Source organism: Salvelinus alpinus, chromosome 29 (genome assembly GCF_045679555.1).
Source record: "Salvelinus alpinus chromosome 29, SLU_Salpinus.1, whole genome shotgun sequence".
Lineage (NCBI taxonomy): Eukaryota > Metazoa > Chordata > Actinopteri > Salmoniformes > Salmonidae > Salvelinus > Salvelinus alpinus.
Genome location: NC_092114.1, coordinates 17,648,239 through 17,666,725, shown reverse-complemented (window position 1 = coordinate 17,666,725; position 18,487 = coordinate 17,648,239). Strand labels below are relative to the sequence as shown.

At 43.2% G+C, this 18,487-nt stretch overlaps 1 protein-coding gene and 1 long non-coding RNA gene across 4 annotated transcripts in view; both read left to right on the top strand.

Annotated features, from left to right (window-relative positions):
- The first annotated feature begins 3,523 nt into the window (after nt 1–3,523).
- Nucleotides 3,524–7,834, top strand: LOC139559183 (uncharacterized). 2 transcript variants are annotated; one of them, XR_011671707.1, is made up of 3 exons: nt 3,524–4,024; nt 4,564–4,637; nt 4,892–7,834. It is a non-coding gene; the product is annotated as an uncharacterized lncRNA (long non-coding RNA). The 2 variants fall into 2 exon arrangements; XR_011671706.1 differs by having other exon boundaries at nt 3,524–4,637.
- A 930-nt stretch (nt 7,835–8,764) lies between these two features.
- The window catches only part of LOC139559182 (hyccin-like), a 30,111-nt gene continuing 20,388 nt past the window's right edge, over nt 8,765–18,487 (top strand). The window contains exon 1 of one of the 2 annotated variants that reach the window (XM_071374955.1): nt 8,765–8,901. The gene's annotated coding sequence lies outside the window, so the exon portion shown is untranslated. The remainder of the gene's footprint in view (nt 8,902–18,487) is intronic. The other variant, XM_071374954.1, reaches the window with a different exon arrangement.

Here is an 18,487-nt window from a genome sequence, read left to right as displayed (position 1 = left end):
GTTGACACAAAGACAACAACGTGTTTTACAGAATATATTAATGTTAGACAATGTTATAATTATGTTATATTCTATTTGACCTTTTTCTATACAATAATAATGTCTGTGATCTTGAACTGAAGGTAAAAATAAACAGTCCACTCACCCGATATCTCAAACTGGCACCACAATAAGTACAAGAGTATCCTAGACAAGACAAGCCTTTCAAACAGGTGACTGACCAGGGAGGACCAAACTGGACCCGTCTCAAACCCTTCTTCACATTGATATACTTTTCAGGCCAGATGGACAAAGCAATGAAACAAACAATAAATGGGTTAGTTTTCAGGGTGTATTGCCCGACGATGATCTGTTTTTGTAAGTGGTGATTATTTACTTAAGCAGACAGTGAAGATAGATATATGTGACGGGACAAGAGACAGTCCCTGAGAAAGGGGTTTTGGTTGGTTAAACTAGTATGAATTAGATGTTTAGAAATGCTACGTTTTCTATTTATGTAACAACAAATCACAAATTAAGTGAATTAGAAAAGAATGTGTCAGATCAAATCAGAAGCTGGATAACACTCAGGTTCAACGTGTCATAACCCTCAGGTTCAACGGGTCATAACACTCAGGTTCAACGTGTCATAACCCTCAGGTTCAACGTGTCATAACCCTCAGGTTCAACGTGTCATAACACTCAGGTTCAACGTGTCATAACCCTCAGGTTCAACGTGTCATAACCCTCAGGTTCAACGTGTCATAACCCTCAGGTTCAACGTGTCATAACCCTCAGGTTCAACGTGTCATAACCCTCAGGTTCAACGGGTCATAACATTCAGGTTCAACGTGTCATAACACTCATGTTCAACGTGTCATAACCCTCAGGTTCAACGTGTCATAACCCTCAGGTTCAACGGGTCATAACACTCAGGTTCAACGGGTCATAACACTCAGGTTCAACGTGTCATAACACTCATGTTCAACGTGTCATAACCCTCAGGTTCAACGTGTCATAACACTCAGGTTCAACGTGTCATAACACTCATGTTCAACGTGTCATAACCCTCAGGTTCAACGGGTCATAACACTCAGGTTCAACGGGTCATAACCCTCAGGTTCAATGTGTCATAACACTCAGGTTCAACGTGTCATAACACTCAGGTTCAATGTGTCATAACCCTCAGGTTCAACGTGTCATAACACTCATGTTCAACGTGTCATAACCCTCAGGTTCAACGTGTCATAACACTCATGTTCAACGTGTCATAACACTCATGTTCAACGTTTCATAACACTCATGTTCAACGTGTCATAACACTCAGGTTCAACGTGTCATAACACTCAGGTTCAACGTGTCATAACACTCAGGTTCAACGCTGAGCTGCCTAGAGGGAGAGACGTACAGAGACACAGGGTCACACTCAGACAAAAATATGCACGCACACACACACACACACACACACACACACACACACACACACACACACACACACACACACACACACACACACACACACACACACACACACACACACACACACGAGTTCAATGCAATGTTGTGTATTGAACGTTCCATTATGCTACGATGCTGATATAGATAAGCAACAAGCCTAACACATCCCTGTCCTCTAGTGTGTTTTACTGTCCCGTGGTGTAGGAGGCCTAAATCACAACAGAGAAAAGGTTAGAACACACACACAAACACAATGTTCTCTAATACAACACACACACACACAACGTTCTCTAATACAACACACACACACACACACACACAACGTTCTCTAATACAACACACACACACACAACGTTCTCTAATACAACACACACACACAACGTTCTCTAATACAACACACACACACAATACGTTCTCTAATACAACACACACACACAACATTCTCTAATACAACACACACACACAACATTCTCTAATACAACACACACACACACACAACATTCTCTAATACAACACACACACACAATACGTTCTCTAATACAACACACACACACAACGTTCTCTAATACAACACACACACACAACATTCTCTAATACAACACACACACACAATACGTTCTCTAATACAACACACACACACAATACGTTCTCTAATACAACACACACACACACAACATTCTCTAATACAACACACACACACACAACATTCTCTAATACAACACACACACACAATACGTTCTCTAATACAACACACACACACAACATTCTCTAATACAACACACACACACAATACGTTCTCTAATACAACACACACACACAATACGTTCTCTAATACAACACACACACACACTACGTTCTCTAATACAACACACACACACACAATACGTTCTCTAATACAACACACACACACACAACGTTCTCTAATACAACACACACACACAATACGTTCTCTAATACAACACACACACACACAACGTTCTCTAATACAACACACACACACAATACGTTCTCTAATACAACACACACACACAATACGTTCTCTAATACAACACACACACACACAACGTTCTCTAATACAACACACACACACACAACGTTCTCTAATACAACACACACACACAATACGTTCTCTAATACAACACACACACACACAACATTCTCTAATACAACACACACACACACAACGTTCTCTAATACAACACACACACACAATACGTTCTCTAATACAACACACACACACAATACGTTCTCTAATACAACACACACACACAACGTTCTCTAATACAACACACACACACAACGTTCTCTAATACAACACACACACACAACGTTCTCTAATACAACACACACACACACAACGTTCTCTAATACAACACACACAGAAACAACGTTCTCTAATACAACACAGGTGAGAACAGGTGAGAGAGCAGAACAGGTGAGAGACATAGTTTGTGTATGTGTGTACTCACTAGTAAACGCGAGGCTGAAGAAATAGCTGGCGGCAGCACCACTCTGAATCACCAAGATCACATCACGTAGAGTACCCTGCAGAAAACACTATTAGACACAAGCTCTCACACACCTGTGTCCTCAGGTTGTACATGACGCCCATGATACTGGACAGGAAACTAAACTCGCCTTTAGAAGCCAACTTCTTTTCATTCTTCTTCTTGGAACCTAAAGCTGGGTGTTTGTCTCTTGTTGCAGCTGCAGAAGCCGTTCTGGTGCTGGCCATAGCTGCTAGCTACATTAGTTGGCCAGTTAGGGGGTCTATATTTTCGAAATAATAATGTATAAGCAGACTAGCTGCAATGGCAGCTATAACTCCCACTGCCTCTGCTGCTGCCAATGTCCACTCCACAGTACAGCCTGTTTGTTGGTGTTAGCAGTTATGCTAATTTCGCTTGCTATAGAGTGCGTGCCGCTACACGCGAGCAACACATGCATGTCCAGCTTGTACACACACACCAGTCTTGATGTTGCCCCGCTGGATGTAAACCACTGGGCTATAATATTAGTTTAGTTTGCTGACAGAATAAGTTATGTGTTAGCTAGCCGGCTAGCACTACTCAGTTTCTCCTTTCTTCTTGGTTCCTGTTGTAGTAAAATCAGTTGCAGCGGCTGTCAAATATCGCCCTCTAGCGTCGGTTTACAGACCGCCTCTGCTTGTCCGTTTTCATTCTTGATAAGGAAACGTTTACTTGCTGCAGATAGGCCTACCGTTTGTCGTTTCATAAATGCACTACTGAAAATGACGGCGCTGACGTGTCAAATGTCTGTGTTTACTGTTGAATGCTAAAATGTTTCGCTATGCGTGTCACAGTTCCAGCGTATCAGATGGGTGCACCTGTCCTATCTATAGCCACACCTAGAAAACTTTTCCGCAAAACCAGTCCCATGACAGGTGACGTCACCGGGAATATGGGCAGAGGTGGATTGACCAGGATATATATATAGAGAGAAAGAGAGATTGTGGAGAAAACGAATAAAGAGAAATTGATTGCGGAAATTAACTGTTGGGATCATTTCAGCGAGAATGTCTGTGCTATTCTGTTGCTGTGTCTCTCCTTCCGAAGACAATGACGAGGTATTGTATTGGAACAGGAAAGAAACATGATTTATTGTCTGGGGTTAAACTACACAGTAAAAAAGTTGCCTATAACTTTATTTTTCGCGAAGGAACATCATTTGTGGAATCAGACACATAAACACGGACGGCGGGTAGCCAGCCTATTGGTTAAGAGGTTGATCCAGTAACCGAATCCCCGAGCTGACTAGGTGAAAAATCTGCTCTTGAGCTGGACACAACCATAGTTGCTCCTGTAAATTTCTCTGGATAAGAGCGTCTGCTAAATTACTCAAATGTAAAAAATAATCACACATGCATTAGGCTACTTTCAAATAATAAGCTTGATCAGATCATATTTACAACTAACCAATGTAATAGTGCACAACACATGACCTACGTGTATCTGCATCAGGAAGTGTTATGCCACAATATTACCCACTTGAGTAAAACACACACTACTGAATATAATAGGTCTGTTGTTACAGTGTTTTAGACATGGATTGGATTTGTTTAACCCGCCCATACCTCAGTCACACAGTGGAACGTGTGTGTTACAGAGACAGCCTCTACTTCACACCAAGCCTTCAAAATCAGCCAGAGTCGGCCAGACAGCCTCGACCAGCACCCACAGGTTCAATCACACATATTACCATCATATTACAAGTGTGTGTGTGTGTGTGTGTGTGTGTGTGTGTGTGTGTGTGTGTGTGTGTGTGTGTGTGTGTGTGTGTGTGTGTGTGTGTGTGTGTGTGTGTGTGTGTGTGTGCGCGTATGTGCGTATGTGCATGCACATGCTTTGTTGTGTGTGTGTGAGTCGGAGTGGTCAGTTGGTCCCAAAGCGTGTGTGTGTTATTGACTATGTTTGTGTGTGTGTGTGTGTTTCAGTGAGTCAGAGTGGCCGGTTGGTTCCGAAGTGTGTGGGTCTAATAGACTTGGACCAGCGGTTCTCTGATGTAGCCGTGACGTTCAACCAACAACAGGAGAGCTATGATGCCATGAAGGAACGCATCATCTCTCTGCGACGCACCTACGACTGTAACAATGACAGCAACCTGACTCTTACAGAGTGTGTGAGGAAGATTAAAGAGGAGCACAGTGAGACACACACACACTTGTTTTAGTATCCTTGTGAGGACCAAACAATTGATTCCCATTCAAAATCCTTTTTTCCCTAACCCCTTACCCTAACTCCTAACCTAACCCCTTACCCTAACTCCTAACCGTAATTGTAACCCTAACCTAAAATAACCTTTTTTTCCTTGTGGAGACTGGCTAAATGTCCCCAATTGTCTGAATTTTCCTTGTTTTACTATCATTGTTAGGACTTCTGGTCCCCACGAGGATAGTGAAACCAACCCCCAAAAAACATGCAGGCATAACAGAGCCATGTCAGTCCTCTCTCTTCCTGACCTCACACAGTTACAACTCCGTCATCAAGTTCGCTGACGACACGACACGACAGTAGTAGGTGTGTAACCATGGTGATGAAGGGGTATGACTTCTCTCTCTCAGTGGTTCCGCTGAGGTCTACGGTCGAGGGGGAGGAGTCTCCGCCTAGCCGTCTCCGATTGGCTCAGGAGGAGCTCTGGGGCATTTCCCAGGGCGCCAAAGCCATAAGTGCCGCTGGGACCAAGCTCCAGGAGCTGATAGGCTGGCTGCTGAATGGGGGGGAGCGAATGGCGGAGCAGGTCAGGGAGGCGGCACCAACACATCAGGACCGCTGTAGGCTGGAGGAGAACCTGATTGAGACCATGCAGGAAGTGAGAAGGGCGAGGGAGCTTTCACTAGGTTACCGTCAGCAGGCTGGAGAGGTCCAAACTGAGGCTGCACAGATAGCAGGACTGGCCTGACACACACTGTGGAGAACCACCTGTGGCTCCCCCAAAACGTAGCAGTTTCTGCAGTCCACTCAGACACTCTTCTGCCATGTTACATAGCCTGTTTATACACTTATGGTTGAGTTATGAGTAGTTCTACTGTTGTGGCCAATAGTTAGGCTACACTCTAGGCCTAATTGCCATTGAAACCTATAGGCCTAAAATGGCCACCAGCTGAAAGGTAATTTAGATATTTAATTTGGCACCGGCTGCCATATGTTACCGCATCGAGAATATTGAAATACTGCTACTTTTTAATTAAACTGCCTTTTTCGTCAGCACGCTAGGCTAGCTAATGCTTAAGCAACCCATTGGATTCCACAACACTTCCGGAAGCTACTCACCCCAATGGTAGGCGTTGTATTTTAATGGAAAGCAATGGGCTGCATTAGCATTAGCTAGCCTAGCATGAGGAGGAAAAAGGCAGTCTACTTGAAAACTAGCAGTATTGCTATATTCTCGATTTGTCATTTCTTGATATTGAGATAATTAGGAGTAAGCTACAACAATATCTTCCATCCCTGGATTGAGGTACATTTTTGAGCCATATCACGCTATTATCCCGGTAGTATGTTTCCCTGTATAGCTATTCCACTCTGTAATGTATACATCATTTGTCTCTTCCTTTATAGTGATTCCCCTCTATCTGGGGACCTAGTGCTGTTGTCCCTCTATCTGGGGACCCAGTGCTGTTGTCCCTCTATCTGGGGACCTAGTGTTGTTGTCCCTCTATCTGGGGACCTAGTGTTGTTGTCCCTCTATCTGGGGACCTAGTGCTGTTGGTCCTCTATCTGGGGACCCAGTGCTGTTGTCCCTCTATCTGGGGACCTAGTGCTGTTGTCCCTCTATCTGGGGACCTAGTGCTGTTGTCCCTCTATCTGGGGACCTAGTGCTGTTGTCCCTCTATCTGGGGACCTAGTGCTGTTGTCCCTCTATCTGGGGACCTAGTGCTGTTGTCCCTCTATCTGGGAACCTAGTGTTGTTGTCCCTCTATCTGGGGACCTAGTGCTGTTGGTCCTCTATCTGGGGACCTAGTGCTGTTGGTCCTCTATCTGGGGACCTAGTGCTGTTGTCCCTCTATCTGGGGACCTAGTGCTGTTGTCCCTCTATCTGGGGACCTAGTGCTGTTGGTCCTCTATCTGGGGACCTAGTGCTGTTGTCCCTCTATCTGGGGACCCAGTGCTGTTGTCCCTCTATCTGGGGACCTAGTGCTGTTGTCCCTCTATCTGGGGACCTAGTGCTGTTGTCCCTCTATCTGGGGACCTAGTGCTGTTGTCCCTCTATCTGTGGACCCAGTGCTGTTGTCCCTCTATCTGGGGACCTAGTGCTGTTGTCCCTTTATCTGGGGACCTAGTGTTGTTGTCCCTCTATCTGGGGACCCAGTGCTGTTGTCCCTCTATCTGGGGATCTAGTGCTGTTGTCCCTCTATCTGGGGACCTAGTGCTGTGGTTCCTTACACCTTGCACTGGTAACTCTATGGGTTCACCTATTATCGGATGGTACTCTCTTTCACACACACTGAGAGGAGAGAGACCTCTGGGGACGCTGACCTCTGGGGACACTGACCTCTGGGTCACTTTTAAATATTTTGGGAATCAATGTAGGCTATTTTTACTATCATGTAAAAAGCACGCTATGGACCTACACTGTTAGAAAACACTCTCCTGCAGGGTTCGGCTGGCCTTGGAGTGCCACAGATTTTGACTGGTTATAGATAGTGTTTAAGTATTGTATTGTGAGTATGTCTATAAACTAGTTAGAGAAATTAGCTGAGATATATCCTGATTTATTCTGGATAGGAATTCCAATTCTAAATCCTAATCTAGTCAAAACAATGTTGATTAAACCGCTGTCGATATTAGAGATCATGTTAGGGTTTCTTCTGTGTTAATACTGTATGTTAATGTGTTTTATAACAAATTAAAACTGCACTCTGTTGTTAGTGTCTTAAGATGTGTATGAACATGGTTGAGTGACATAGCGGAGTATTACTACATGGTACACTGCACATCTAAACCACTTAGCACACAGAGACTCCTTATTTGTACTGACAGGACCCCGCAGCAGGACAGGGAGATGTAGGGAGGGAGGGACTGTGTGGGGGGGGGGGGGGTTAAGGGTGGGAGAGAGATGTGTGTGTGATTGAGAGAGAGAAAAAGGGAGATGAGAAGATGGAGGAAAAGCTTTGCTACTGACATGTTGCACTGTAGTGTGGACTAGGACAAGCTAGTCCATGTGTCTGGTCAATCATTTATATAATGTATTAGTTCAAATGTTACTGCAATTATCTGAAAGGCGTTTTTCTGCAGCGATAACCGTTGCAGGACCATTAGCTATGCACATCTTACACTGCACCTCATAAACTACTGGCAGATGGAGGCTTGTCTATGAATGTACCAAGTTATCATAATATATTTACAGTTACATTTTACATCAACCTGGTATAATTATTATTAAACCATTATATTTTTCTGGTTAATAACAATTATATAATATAAGTCAATAGGCCTTGCAGTGATAACCATGTAGATACAATTTATAATACAGCATATTATAAATACATACCCTTTAAAGAGTTGAGAACATTGTATACTTTCCCTTTTAAAATCACATATAAAGATGAATTTCAATGTTACAAATATCAGATATTATATAAAACACAATGGTTCATACATGACCAGAGTCTCTTCCTCTTCCCGTGGTCTGCCCTGACTGTCAGAGATGACAGCGACAATCCACCGTATTTGCGGAAATTATGATGTCCCGCCCCTATACCAAATTGCATTGGTCGCTATTTCTGGAGGCGAGGGGGTTACATTTTATACTGTTTGACCATTTGCTCACATGCCTGTCATTCCGAATTAATCCTCGAATTCAAGATAGTAGGAATTGTGATCGTAAATGAAGATGGAGGTGTATGTTGATAAATGATTTAGATTAGTAATTGATAGCTACCCATATGCCTGGACGGAACAATAGTGGATTTGGAGACAAAGGAAATCTCGAGATAGCATGATAGTAAGTAAATAATACATTTTCCAGCTAGCTCGTCTTCTTGGAGAGGACATTCTGACTGTATGCACATTTTCAGTTTGAAATCTGACTGAGTTGGCGAATGTTGGATTCTACTCTGGGAAACAAATATAGCTAGCTAAAGTAGTTACTGCTACTAGCGACCTCACACAAAGTAGATTGCAATAACTGTTAGGTAAAATAGCTATCTACAATAGGAAGCTAGCTAACAGATTTCTGTAGAGCTCGCCGGCGAAGCTTTGAGAACTAGGAATCTTGCCAACTACTGTTAGCATCTACTGTAGCTAGCTAACTAACGTTGAGTCAACTGTGTCAGGCGTGAGTTGAAAATCATAATTTGTAGCTGGTTTCGTGACTAGGTTGGCAAGATAACTACGATCGCTGGTTAGATAGTAAACTAGTTGCTAGTTAGCTAACTGTACTGCCATGACAAGCCCAGGTGACTTCCGTAACCGGGACAGCTGTCAAAAAGTTTGTCCATCAGCTAGCTAGCTGGTAATCTATACCCTAGTCTTATTTCCAGCAGTACCCGTTTCAGTCTGGTTTAGTCTCCATATGATGTAGCTAATCAATTGATTATGATTTGTATTGTAGTGACGGTCAACTAGCTACTGCTTAGTGTTTATGGCAGTAGATATTGTGGCTGTACACTGATCAATAGTCTTGTAGCATCGATCTGCGGTGGATACCACAGACTCACCAGGCTGGGTATAATTTGTGGAACGTTCAAACAGGAATCTGTTCCAAAAACTTCGCAAAGTACAAGGTTGCCAACAAACAACTCATACAAAGTAGCACGATCAATTCACCTTGCTAACTAGCTGCCGAATAGGCATCAACTAACCACGTAGATTATTCTTAATGTTTGTCCATAGGCAACCAGAGTGAGGACAGACATTTTTCGGAATAAACGTGGTAAGTGAAAAACTTAACAATAGCCCACTCCCTATCCGGTATCTTATTATGCCGCTATACAACGTTGTATGCGTTGTTTGTTGGCAACCTTGTTATTTACGAAGTTTTTGTAACAGATTCCTGTTGGAAAGTTCCACAAATTATACCCACCCGACTCACCACTGTAGAGACAGACACGCACACACTGCTATAGGGCAGTTTCACAGTAATGGAATTACACTTTGACTCAGATTCTACACTTTAAAATGTATGCCAAACAAAAACTATTGATTTCAAAGTTTAACAAACCATGCACAAGGACTACTTTGAATAATTTACACAGACATTTTCACAAAAACACATTTACTGGAAGAATTGTGCTGAAGCACATTTTTGTAAATCTCCCTCAGTTTTTATGTGACCACGTTTTTCAAAAACTCTTAAATATCTGCACCAAATTTAAGATTCAAAGATGTCTGCAGAAAGAACATGGTCATGACATGACACTTGAGTTTTGAAAAATAAATAAAAAGATGGTTATTGAACTACAATAAGTGAAGTGGATTTACATCTGGTAAAGGAATAAGATCATGTGACCCTTATCTGTACTACACAGAAATATATAATTATGGATATGAATATCACTGTGATGTATCTTCAATAGGTACACAGATAGAAATATCCAATATCCGTCTTTTGCATATTTGGGTATTCTACACACTGGCTATTATTATAATGAGCTCCTCCCCCAAATAGCACCACGGCAAAGACAGTACAGTACTGCTTCTCCAATACAAATCCCAGATCACAAATGTAGGCGATGCCATGGCGACGTTGGCTAGCTAAACTCATGTGTAGAAACACGTCATCGGCCCTAACGGTCGTCTTGCGCTGGACTGCTCATGTGCAGGCCATCAAATCAAAGGCACTCCTTTAAATATAAAGTGGTTTTTGACAACAACAACAAAAATAGTTTGTCACTCACGAGGTAGGAGTAATAATAAGTTCAGCTACTTGAGACATTGTCTGGAATCTAGGTTGTGGCTTTAGATTTTTGAGAAAATTGACAATTTAAGGAACAGTGTTTCACTTCTCTCATTGACTTCTCTAAGTCCAAACCCCGGCCTGGTCTGCTTCACAAGTGTTCCTGGAAGTCTCGCGATGTTGCACCTCTGGGTTTAGAAACTCTTTGACCACGGTCTGTACCATACCAAATTTGAACCAATCACAGTACAATACACTACATTATACTGTACTGCACCAGGGGTCTCATTAATGCAGAATTATGTGTTTTTAATGCAAAAATATATTTTTAAAAGCGTGTAAGAAATGTGTTTTCCATGAAGGAAAGCTATAGTTGCACAACCCTGATCAGTCTATTGATGCAAAAAAACACTGACTTTCAATATGAAACACAGGTGACGAGTTCTAAACGCAAACGTGTTGATAGGCTCTGACCTCTGCTGTACTGAACTCTACTGTAAAATATAGTACTGTGCTCTACTGTAATTACTGTGCTGTCCGAACTTGTGAAACGGACTTCTATCATTGGTTCAGATTTGGTCCGGCCAGAGCAGACTGACCAAATTTCAACTACTTTTAAACGTTCCTGGACGTCCGGGTGTCATCGGTGCTCAGTGGCTGAGGATGCTTATTACAGTAAATGGGGAGAGTTATGAGCTGAACATAACAGTATGCCAGTGGAAGGCAGGACAGTAGCAGGTAACTACTATGATTTCCCATTGTAGCCAATTCAGTTGCAGTAAAATAATTCATATCCCTTAATAATTCATAAATTTCATATCAGCAAAATAGAAAATGAAACTAATTGGTAGGTCTCCACTTGTTACTTCTGTGATCTTTCGTTATCCTCCCTCCACGTGAGGGAGAGACATTAGAAAATATCTTCAAGCTATGTGGGTTTTTGGTAACGGAATTACAAGGCAATGTTTCTTTAACTTACAGAAAGCAGAAACATTTATCAAAAACGTAATATGTGTTGATAGTAGTTGGCAGGGGACTTTGGGCTCCCGAGTGGCACAGCGGTCTAAGGCCCTGCATCTCAGTGCTGGAGGCGTCACTACAGACCCTGGTTCGATTCCAGGCTGTATCACAACCGGCCCGTGATTGGGAGTCCCATAGGGCGGTGCATAATTGGCCCTGTTCGGGGTAGGCCGTCATTGTAAATAAGAATTTGTTCTTAACTGACTTGCCTAGTTAAATAAATAAAACATCTACATTGTTTTTGATGTATTTCTAATACAGTAAGACTTTTTCTAGTAGATGTTGTCTAAGACCCCTTTTCCATCTGTTTGACCTTAATTTCTCTAAAATATAGACTCTCTTAGCTTTCATTTGACACCCGCTCATGGCTCCTGATAGGAGAGAGCTTGGCCTAACAGCAGTATGAGGAGAGAGCACTCAGTAAATATGATCAGAGCTAAGCCGATACTGTGGTTCCTCAATTAAAAGTTGACATTATGCTGTGGTGCATTGAGGTGCACTAAGGTATAGTACGGTTTTGACTTTATGCTGTGGTGCACTATGGTATAGTACGGTATTGACGTTATGCTGTGGTGCACTATGGTATAGTACGGTATTGACTTTATGCTGTGGTGCACTATGGTATAGTACGGTATTGACGTTAAGCTGTGGTGCACTATGGTATAGTACGGTATTGACGTTATGCTGTGGTGCACTATGGTATAGTACGGTTTTGACTTTATGCTGTGGTGCACTATGGTATAGTACGGTTTTGACTTTATGCTGTGGTGCACTATGGTATAGTACGGTATTGACGTTAAGCTGTGGTGCACTATGGTATAGTACGGTATTGACGTTATGCTGTGGTGCACTATGGTATAGTACGGTTTTGACTTTATGCTGTGGTGCACTATGGTATAGTACGGTATTGACGTTAAGCTGTGGTGCACTATGGTATAGTACGGTATTGACGTTATGCTGTGGTGCACTATGGTATAGTACGGTTTTGACTTTATGCTGTGGTGCACTACGGTATAGTACGGTATTGACTTTATGCTGTGGTGCACTATGGTATAGTACGGTATTGACTTTATGCTGTGGTGCACTATGGTATAGTACGGTATTGACGTTATGCTGTGGTGCACTATGGTATAGTACGGTTTTAACTTTATGCTGTGGTGCACTATGGTATAGTACGGTATTGACGTTAAGCTGTGGTGCACTATGGTATAGTACGGTATTGACGTTAAGCTGTGGTGCACTATGGTATAGTACGGTATTGACGTTAAGCTGTGGTGCACTATGGTATAGTACGGTATTGACGTTATGCTGTGGTGCACTATGGTATAGTACGGTTTTGACTTTATGCTGTGGTGCACTACGGTATAGTACGGTATTGACTTTATGCTGTGGTGCACTATGGTATAGTACGGTATTGACTTTATGCTGTGGTGCACTACGGTATAGTACGGTATTGACTTTATGCTGTGGTGCAGTATGGTATAGTACGGTTTTGACTTTATGCTGTGGTGCACTATGGTATAGTACGGTATTGACATTATGCTGTGGTGCACTATGGTATAGTACGGTATTGACATTATGCTGTGGTGCACTATGGTATAGTACGGTATTGACGTTAAGCTGTGGTGCACTATAGTATAGTACGGTATTGACGTTAAGCTGTGGTGCACTATGGTATAGTACGGTATTGACGTTAAGCTGTGGTGCACTATGGTATAGTACGGTATTGACGTTATGCTGTGGTGCACTATGGTATAGTACGGTATTGACTTTATGCTGTGGTGCACTATGGTATAGTACGGTATTGACATTATGCTGTGGTGCACTATGGTATAGTACGGTATATTACGTCACCGCAAGTGGGAGTTAGAACGCTGATTATTCTTTTGGGTTCGGTGTAAAGCGTTGGTACCCAGGCGCTATTGCGTCTCTCTCCTCACTGAATGAATGAGGTGAATTGATGGAAACCAGATAGGAACTGATAAATGTACACGACTTCGCCATTTTGAAATTGAATGAACTGAATAATGATGAGGATGAAGAAGAGGGTGATTTTTGAATTTAGAACAATAGTGTAAAAATAGCAGGAAACGGATGTCCGTGCCCGGTCAGCTGGCTTCTCTTCTCTGACACCACTAATCCAGCTGTAGGTGAAGCTTTATCCTTAGGAATCACACAGTTACCGGGTCAACAGTAGGCTGTTTACTTGCCTCCCAAGGGGAGTGTGGCCTCTTTGAAACGATGGAGGAAAATCAACAAGATCCCCAAGTATTCTTTCACAATAGCTGCTGGCCCTATGGTATCTGCAGTTTTGCGCTGGGAAATGTCCCACTCTGCGGTGAATAGCATCCTCTTCACAAGCACCCACTCGTTGTTTATGTAACTGGCTGTAAGGCGCAAGTGTTCTATTTTTAGGAAATCGTCAGTCCACATGTCAAGTGTAATTACGCCGTTACCCAAATTCTCTCAACTCCGGGACCACCCGCCAGCTGATTTATTTTTGGGGGGCCGATACAGGTCTCTATAGTGGTAGAGGAGATGGACTCTCTGACAGAAACATTCACACCTCCCCAATAATTTAGTCTAATAGTTTGGCTAGGTGTGGAAATTCCCCAATTTGTGCCACAGTTTAGGCTACTGATAGATGCTGCGGTTAGTCATCTGAGCGAGGATAGGAGCGATGTTTTAACCTTCTGAATGAATGGGTTTAACCTGTTGAATGAATTGGGTTTAACCTTCCGAATGAATGGTTATGGAATGTTACTGAATAGATAACAAGAATATAGAATAAAGATCTGTTGGCATCAAATCAGATTTTATGTCACATGCGCCGATTATATGTGGTGTAGATTTTACCGTCCTTGCTTACGACCCCTTCTTCCCAACAATCAACAGCTGTGCATTATGAGTCTGACAGCACAGTGGGTCGTCGAGGATTTCACACTGAGGAAAGCCGTATTGCATGCTGGTTCTCATACCGCTGCTGCCATTTCAATGGCATTTGAGAACATGTTTGAAACTTGGAAACATTTGAACACACCCCGGTATTCCATCTGTTTAAACGGTTTAAACATTTTGCTCACATCGGCCACAGAGTGAGAACACACAGACATCTGGAAAAACAGGGTCTTTCACGCAAGGCACAGTGTTATATTCCTCGACGTGTAAAAAGGCATTTAGCTTGTTTGGGAGAACTGCTTCGCTGGGCAACTCATGGCTGCGTTTCCCTTTTGTAATCCGTTATTGTTTGCTCTGCCGCATAGGACGATCATCGGAGCCGGTGTAATAGGATTCCACCTTCTATATTGCCCTTTTATTTGTATTGTTTGATGTCTCGTCGAAGTTCGTAGCGGGCTTTCTTGTGTCCGTGTCCCATTCCTTGAAAGCGGTAGCTCTGGCCTGTATCCCAGCGCGGATATTGCCTGTACTTCATGGTTTTTGGTTTGGATACGTTCTTAATCACTGTGGGGACAACATCGTCTATGCACTTATTGAACTCAACGCTATCAGATGAATCGCGGGAACGTCAAATGTTATGTTCCTTTTGATGGCATAGAAGGCCCTTCTTGCAATGTCTCACAGATCGTTTACAGCTTTGTGGAAGTTACCTGTGGCGCTGATGTTTAGGCCGAGGTATGTATAGTTTTTTTTGTGTACTCAAGGACAACGGTGTGTCTAGATGGAATTTGTATTTGTGGTCCTGGCAACTGGACCTTCTTTGGAACACCATTATTTTTGTCTTACTGAGATTCACGGTCAGGGCCCAGGTCTGACAGAATCTGTGCAGATTCAGGTGCAGCAGCACCAGATCATCAGCAAACAGTAGACATTTGACTTCAAATTCTAGTAGGGTGAGGTCGGGTGCTGCAGACTGTTCTAGTGCCCTCGCCAATTCTCTCTCCGCTCTCTCTCTCTCTCTCTCTCTCTCTCTCTCTCTCTTTCTCTTTCTCTTTCTCTTTCTCTTTCTCTATCTCTCTCTCTATCTCTATCTCTATCTCTATCTCTATCTCTATCTCTATCTCTATCTCTATCTCTATCTCTATCTCTATCTCTCTCTCTCTCTCTCTCTCTCTCTCTCTCTCTCTCTCTCTCTCTCTCTCTCTCTCTCTCTCTCTCTCTCTCTCTCTCTCTCTCTCTCTCTCTCTCTCTCTCTCTCTCTCTCTCTCTCTCTTTCTCTTTCTCTTTCTCTTTCTCTTTCTCTTTCTCTCTCTTTCTCTCTCCCTCTCGGTCTCTTTTCTGTTTCTACAGGAAAAAACATCTGGGGCAGCACTTTCTTCTCACTTCCAAGCTCTCCAAAACAGGGTGTTCTGATTGGTCCATTCACTTCCTGGCTTTTGCTCCTGTCTGATAACATGCCAGAGCAGCGTTTGCTTGTCCTGTCCATTTTCACAGCACTTGTTCACTTCCCTTCATGGTTTTATAAGGAAAAAGACTGGTGTAGGCAAGCCCATGCTCACACCAATCCAGTTTTAAGTGGGTGGGGTGGGGAGGAGTGTGTTATTTGGGAGAAAGGACAGAGAATTGGGACTCATTAGAGTGTGAGTGGGTTAGGAGGTGAGGTCATGATGACTGAGGTGTGTGTGTGTGTGTTTGTGTGAGAGACTGGGAATGGAGTGTGTTTGTGTGAGAGACTGGGAATGGAGTGTGTTTGTGTGAGAGACTGGGAATGGAGTGTGTTTGTGTGAGAGACTGGGAATGGAGTGTGTTTGTGTGAGAGACTGGGAATGGAGTGTGTGTGTGTGTGTGTGAGAGAGACTGGGAATGGAGTGTGTGTGTGTGTGAGACTGGGAATGGAGTGTGTGTGTGTGAGACTGGGAATGGAGTGTGTTTGTGTGAGAGACTGGGAATGGAGTGTGTTTGTGTGAGAGACTGGGAATGGAGTGTGTGTGTGTGTGTGAGACTGGGAATGGAGTGTGTGTGTGTGTGTGTGTGAGACTGGGAATGGAGTGTGTGTGTGTGAGAGACTGGGAATGGAGTGTGTGTGTGTGGGAGACTGGGAATGGAGTGTGTGTGTGTGAGACTGGGAATGGAGTGTGTTTGTGTGAGACTGGGAATGGAGTGTGTTTGTGTGAGAGACTGGGAATGGAGTGTGTTTGTGTGAGAGACTGGGAATGGAGTGTGTGTGTGTGTGTGAGACTGGGAATGGAGTGTGTGTGTGTGAGACTGGGAATGGAGTGTGTGTGTGTGTGTGTGAGAGACTGGGAATGGAGTGTGTGTGTGTGGGAGACTGGGAATGGAGTGTGTTTGTGTGAGACTGGGAATGGAGTGTGTTTGTGTGAGAGACTGGGAATGGAGTGTGTGTGTGTGTGAGACTGGAAATGGAGTGTGTGTGTGTGTGAGACTGGAAATGGAGTGTGTGTGTGTGTGTGAGACTGGAAATGGAGTGTGTGTGTGGGGGGTTCCAGCTAGAATGATTGGCATGCTCTCTGCAGGTTTCCATTGACCCAGGTTTTTTTTAATAAAAGAAATGTCGCAAAATGTTTTATGGAAACGGCAGATATAGGAGACATTTTTATCCATTCAACTGGGTCAAACTTTATTTATTGCGACAAATGATGATGGAAACAGTAAATTCCGTAACTGTAAGCTCCACCCCACATTTAATTTGAAATGTCTACTACTTGCAAAATAAAAAAATTACTATAAATAATCACGTTTCTTTGCAGGACAATGATTGTCCTGACTTTCAAGAAGGCCTTCACCTTGCAGTTCTGATTGGCTGGCATATTTCACCATCCAATTATTTCAGATGTACAGGAATGCAAGTTTCACCTTGGCGACCACGGACCGTGGCGATACGTTGGCACATGAGAATTATTAGAATATGGCACATATTAGTCAATTATTGCATTCTATCCAAGCTGGCTTTCGCGGGCTGCCTGAGACATGAAGCAGATACATTGCCTCAAAGTATTCATACCTCTTGACTTATTCCACATTTTGTTGTGTTACAGCCTGAATTCAAAATGGATTAAATGTTTGTTTTTCTCACTCAATCTACAAACAATACCCCATAATGACAACGTGAAAACATGTTTTTAGACATTTCTGCAAATGTATTGAAATGAAATACACTATATTTACAAAATTATTTCTGTATGTGGACAAATTAGTGGATTTGGCTATTTTAGCCACACCCGTTTCTGACAGGTGTATAAAATCGAGCACACAGCCATACAATCTCCATGTCCTTACTCAAGATCTCAGTGACTTTCAACATGGTATAGGATGCTACCTTTCCAACAAGTCAGTTTGTCAAATTTCTGCCCTGCTAGAGTTGCCCCGGTCAACTGTAAGTGCTGTTATTGTGAAGTGGAAACGTCTAGGAGCAATAACAGCTCAGCCGCGAAGTGGTAAGCCACACAAGCTTACAGAACGGGACCGCCGAGTGCTGAAGCACATAGCGCTTAAAAATCATCTGTACTCAGTTTCAACACTCCCTACCGAGTTCCAAACTGCCCCTGGAAGCAACGTCAGCAGAAGAACTGTTCGTCGGGAGCTTCATGAAATGGGTTTCCATGGCTGAACAGCTGCACACAAGCCTAAGATCACCATGCGCAATGCCAAGCGTCGGCTGGAGTGGTGTTAAGCTTGCCGCCATTGGACTCTGGAGCAGTGGAAACGTGTTCTCTGGAGTGATGAATCACGCTTCACCATCTGGGTTTGGCGGATG